Below are 5831 nucleotides of genomic sequence, written 5' to 3' on the forward strand. Positions count from 1 at the left end.
TATTGACTCTTTAAGGGCTTGCTCCAAGATTTTTTGGTGTTAGGGGGATGCATGCAGTAGGTCCGAAATGGATATTTGTGCAGGGGTTTTGCTGAGTTGTTCAACAAGGCTATAATCAGATGAAGTAGGAGCAGTAGGTTTAGATGGGGCTCCAGATAGGGTGATCTTGCTACGGCATGTAGTGACAGCACAACGAGGGTCTTCAGCCTTCAATGTGAATGTGGATATGCGGAAGTCAGACTCATTATAGAAATTGATGGTGTAGTCATAGCCGGTGCATGTGTAATTCACATTACCTTGTGAGTTTGAGTTTGAACTTGAGGGTTTCTCTTTTTCATGATTACCCAAAGGATCTTTGAAAATAGTATGATCAAAGTTGGATGCTAACAGTGATGGATCAACTGTGATTACACCATCATCAATAAGGTCTTGTATTGCATGTTTCAATTGGAAGCATGATGAAGTCTTGTGTCCTTTGGTGCAATGGTAATCACAATAATTTTTGTCATCCCACCAATCTTCTTTAGTTAATGGTTCATCTTTGATTGGGGGTAGCTGCAAGAAGTTATTACTCAGTAACTGTTGTAATGCAGTCTCAAGTGGTATTCCTAATGGTGTGAATTTCCTCTCTTTGGTTCTAGGATGTCTTTTGTCTTGTGTGGAAGTCTCAGTTTTTTGTTGTTGAGGTGTTGTTTGATTAGGAGTTTGTGAATTTGTAGGGTTTACACCTTTCAAAGTCAATTGAGGTTGTGTTGTGCTAATCGTGCTGGCATATCCACAATGCCATCATTAGTCACATTCTTGTTTTTGGAGAAAAATTTTGCCTTGTCATTAGACGAGTTGGTGTTTGTGTTATCTTTGTTTATCTTGAGGATTCCCTTACGGATAAGAGCATCTTCAATACCAGCCCCTTTTTTCATCAGTTTAGAAATGGTGCTTGGACTCTTGATTTTAAGTTCATAGATTAAGTCAGGGACTAAGTTTTCAATGCACAAGTTTACTTGTTGTTCTTCAGGAATGTCTAGTGAGCATTGACTAACTAAGCTTCTCCAACGGAGTAAGAATGTGATGAATGGCTCTCCCATCTTCTGTTTAGTTGAGCACAAATTAGAAAGTGTCACCTCATTTGTAATGTTAAAGGCAAAGTGGGAGATAAACTTGTCTGCTAGCTCTGACCAAGATTTGATATTACCAGGAAGTTTGGAGTACCATTCAAGTGTAGGCCCACCTAGAGAATGAGGGAACAATCTCATAAGGTACATGGGCTCATCGCTAAGTTTGGTACATGAAGCACAAAATTCTCGAATGTGATCAATAGGGTTTCCTTTTCCTCGGTATTTTTCAAACCTTGGAGCCTCAAAGTGTTTTGGGAATAGAGGCATAAATAGACTTTTATTGAATGGATTAGGACGTAGGTCCCTTTCTGTATATAGAGCCTATTTCTTTTGGACTCCCAATGCCTCAACTTGTTTGAAAAGTTGTTTGAATTGTTGTAATAGTTCTTCATTGGGGTTTTGCATGATGGTCCTTCCTTCAAGTCTTTTGTGTCTGTGAGTAGACCGTTTGCTGTGGCGAGAACTATGTCTACTTGATTCTAACATTTCTGTATCTGATGAATCTGATGAAGTGTCACTAGGTGGTGGAGGTATGTTGGCACCTCGAAGACACAAAGGTCCTTTTTTTGGGGGAACTTGTTGTGGTATTTGATGTGGCACTTGTTGTGGGATTGATTGCGATTGTTGTACCATGTGTTGTTTTTGTGGCATGTGTTGTGGTTGTTGTTGGGATACCTCTGTTGGTTGTATGTGAGACCATGTATGTGCTTGTTGTTGTAGAGGTATTTGTTGAGGTTGTTGTGGCACATGTTGTTGTTGTAACAAATGTTGCTGGTATATGATTTTTTGCTCAAGGCGTCTTTGGTATTCCATTTGTTGCTTGAGTTGCTCTTGTTGTTTAGCAAACATTGCTTGTTGTTGTTGGAATTCTTGCTAAAATTGTTGTTGATAAATTGTGTGCAAGTCAAGTGGGTTCACATGGGACTGCATATTAGGAATGTTGGATGTTTGCCCCACTTGAGGTTGTTGTTGTTGTGGTTGATGTTGTTGTTGATATGTGGGATGTGTGTTAAGTGGATGTATACTTGGTTGCGCCTTGGAAGTGTTGAGTCCTTGTACCACTGTAGGTTGTTGTTTTCGTGGGGGTTGACTAAGTCCTTGAGAATTGAACGTCATTTTTGTATTGTTATTTTGATACCTTTGTGTGTTAGATGTTCCTGCTTGTGACATCATATTGACTTGACTATGAGATGTATTTCTATTGGGAATGGGTGTAATGTCAATAAGACTTTTCCTTTGTGTGTCCATAGGGATGGTTGTGCTTGATGTTTCACATGTTGTACTTATGAGAGGTTCTATAGTGTTTGATGTCGTAGCACTTGGTAAAGTTAGGAGCAAAGGTGTACTTTGTTGATTTGCCTCCAAAGAAGGTATGTCTGGCATCCCTAGAGCACGGGTCCCTTTAGGTGCATGTTGGTGTTGCATCATGTGACTAAAATCAAGTCTTAATGTCCTTTTGGGGTGTTTAGGGATTGGTGGTATTTCATCAAACAAGGGATTAACATTGATGTGTTCAAATGTGCTTTGGAGGATTTCAATTGTTGGTTCTTGATGGGACCTTATAGGTGCCATTATTGTGTTTGAAAACTCCAAAGGTTTTTTTCCCTTGTCTAAGTCCAAATTTATCGTGGGTTGGATGTTTTCAATTGTTGCGTTGGTTTGATTTTTGGGCCTAGGACCTTCCAAGTTTGGGTTAAATTTGACAATTTCTTGAGCTGCCAAACGTTTGAAGTTCTTGCGAAAACTTTTGTCTTGACATGCCCTAGCCATTTCTTCATCAGTGATGCCATAATCAATGTCAGAGTCATCACTTAGGTGTACAATACCTTGTTGTATGTTTGATGTGTTAGGTTGGCTGAATTCAAATGCATGTGATTGTTCATCTTCAGGTGAGATTGGTACACTTCCTCCTCTTGGTGGCATTGACACGAATATAGGTTCAAAGTTATGACTCCATTGAACCATCCCATGTGTGGGGGAAGTGTTTGAAGGAAATCTCATGTTAGGTGTATTGTTCAAGGTTTGTTGTGCCATAGCTTGAGGATCTTGCAGATACATGTTCAAGGGGTCTGCTAGTAATGGTTGTGATGCCTCGATTTGGTCTTCGTCAAAGGTTTGTTGGATTTTCTTGCTCTTTCTTTGTCTTGGATGAGGTTGTGCTTGTGCTTGTGCCTCAGAAAAAAAATGTTGATGGAGTTCCTTGGGTCTCTGAGCTGATTGTCTCCTAGTAAGTGCTGGCATGATACCTAAGAGTGCAAATGCAATGGAATTTTTGAGTGTTTTGGGTGATTTTAGAGTGGTGGGTATGCAAGATATAAGTGTTATTGGGATTTTTAATTGTTTAGGAATGCTAAATGAGTTATGGTTTTGATGTGCAAAGTGAAAATGTCCTAGGGATATTATGCAAATGCAAGGTGATGTTTTGAAGTTTGACTAGAGGGGATGAAAATGACTCTAAGGTATGCAAAATGACAATGACGGTTATGTTTTGGACTTGTTAAGGATGCTAAAGGTTGATGTATGCAAGGTATATCATGAAAAGGATGATTTTATAGGGCTCGTAATGATGTTTGGGACATGCAAAATGAGGGTAAATGCTCAAGAAGGTAATTTGGTTGATGGACAATTTGATAGGGTTTAGTAGTGAAAATGATGCTAAGGATTTTGATCAATGCAATGTGAAGGGGATATACCACTAGGGTAGGTCAAAATGACGTTTGGGGATGCTAGGGATATGATTATTCTATGACAAGGGTATATGGAAAGTTTTGAACTTAGGTAAAACCTTTTGAAAGTATTTTGCCTAAGAGTTTAACCTTGTGATAAAGGACTTTGGATCTTGACCAAAAATTGATAAAAGACGAAAAGATCAAATTGATAAAAGATGAAAAGGTCAAATATATCAAGACATAGATAAATTTTGACCAAAGAAAATGATAAGCAAAGATAAAAGGACTAGTCAAGATCCATTATCCATCAACACTAGGAGATACTCTAAGACTCATACTTTGTCTAGATTTTTGACTAAATTCAAAGGTTTTGGGGGTTCAAAATGATGTTTCGAGGACTAAAAATGGTGGTGATGCTGATTAGATGTGTGATATGGATAATTCCTATGATGAAAAAGGGGATTTTGGGTGCAAGATATGGTTTTGGGTCAAGTGCAGAATGGGTGGGTCTAGAGGCTCCTAGATGCAATTTTGGGGTCCTAAAGTGCAGTTCGGAGGCCAAAAATGGTCATGCAGGTACCCAAGTGTTCCCTAACAGTGCCAAGTGCACCCTAATAGTACCAACTACTTCATTGATGCACTTGGAGCCATTTTGGGCGCAGTTGGTAGTTTCTGGGCGCAGTTGGTAAGCTAGGAAGAACGTTTGTTGATTATGAAGCCTATAGTTACCAAACTGACATGCCAGGAAGCTAAGATTCTGGGGTTGATGTTAGGATGGGTTGGGAGATACAAAACAGAGGTTATGACCTATAGAATTATGTCCTAAGTGGAGGTACTAAAGACTAGGTGATGCAAAATGCAAAGCTAGGCAAGCTGGTGCAAGGGGAGCTAACCAGGTACCTAAGGACACTGTTGAAGCCCCAAAATGTTATTTGGAACCCAAAATTGGATCTTAGGACCACCAAGTGCACCAAGACAGTGTAGACTACATCAATGATCCAGTTGGGCGCAGTTGGTAGTTTCTGGGTGTAGTTGGTAAACTGGGCTGAAACTGAGGCAATTTCGGAAGCTATGGTTTCAGGATTGATGTCACAGAGAGGTAAATGGTAGAGGACAATGTTAGGGCCAGTTTGGATGCTCAAGATGATGATTAGGACAGCTAGAATGATGGATAAAGTGGTCAAGATGATGAATAGGTATGCAAAGATGCAAGGCGGTGAATGCAAAGTGTTGATTCTGAGATGGGAATGCAAAAACTAAGGAAAGTAAACTGAACCTAAATGGATGCAATATGAAAGGTAATAGATACTAAATGAGAAATAAAAGGTGAAATATGAAGTCTATATGATGCATGGATGAGGCCTATACTAGGGTGAATGTAAGTGAATTCTATGCAAGTGTGGGATCTACGTTTTGCCAAGCACATTTAAGAGCACAAGTCGCCGTGTTTTCCAAGGTTTGAGTGTATTGAACCAATGTTTGAAAAGTTTGATAAAGGTTGAAATATTTTGGCAATATGTGGTGTTTTGACAAGTTCAAATGATATCCAAGGTGTAAATTTAAAAGTTTGGCTTTTATCTTGATTATGTTTTACACACATGCAAGACACATTAAGACAAGAATAGTTGTTGTAAAAAGTTAACAAACACACCACAACCTAGGCTTTTAGGACTATATCCACTGAATTCCTACTTGAACCGAAGTTCAACCGCACTTATCCAGAGCAGAAAACCTAGGATCTTGGCACCACAGGCTCCCCCTTACAGCGCACTCACTTCTCGGGGCTACCAAGATCCGCTTCCCAAGGGGCATGACTTCCCAAGGGACTATTGCCTCTACTAAGGACCACAAGAATGTAGGATGTCTTCACGGGCATGGGTGACCCCTTGAGCCAGTGGATAGAAAGGATTTTGGCTACTAAAACATGGTTTTTAGTAAGGGCATTCCGTTTGGCAAGTTAATGATAAACTTTCGCAGAAGGTCTTCCAGCCCCGAGAACCGGGGTTTGACACACCACAAGGGTACTGGAGGAGAGCTATCACGCAGC

Source organism: Cupressus sempervirens, chromosome 4 (assembly GCF_028749045.1).
Source record: "Cupressus sempervirens isolate cs-2001-9-10 chromosome 4, ASM2874904v1, whole genome shotgun sequence".
Classification (NCBI taxonomy): Eukaryota; Viridiplantae; Streptophyta; class Pinopsida; order Cupressales; family Cupressaceae; genus Cupressus; species Cupressus sempervirens.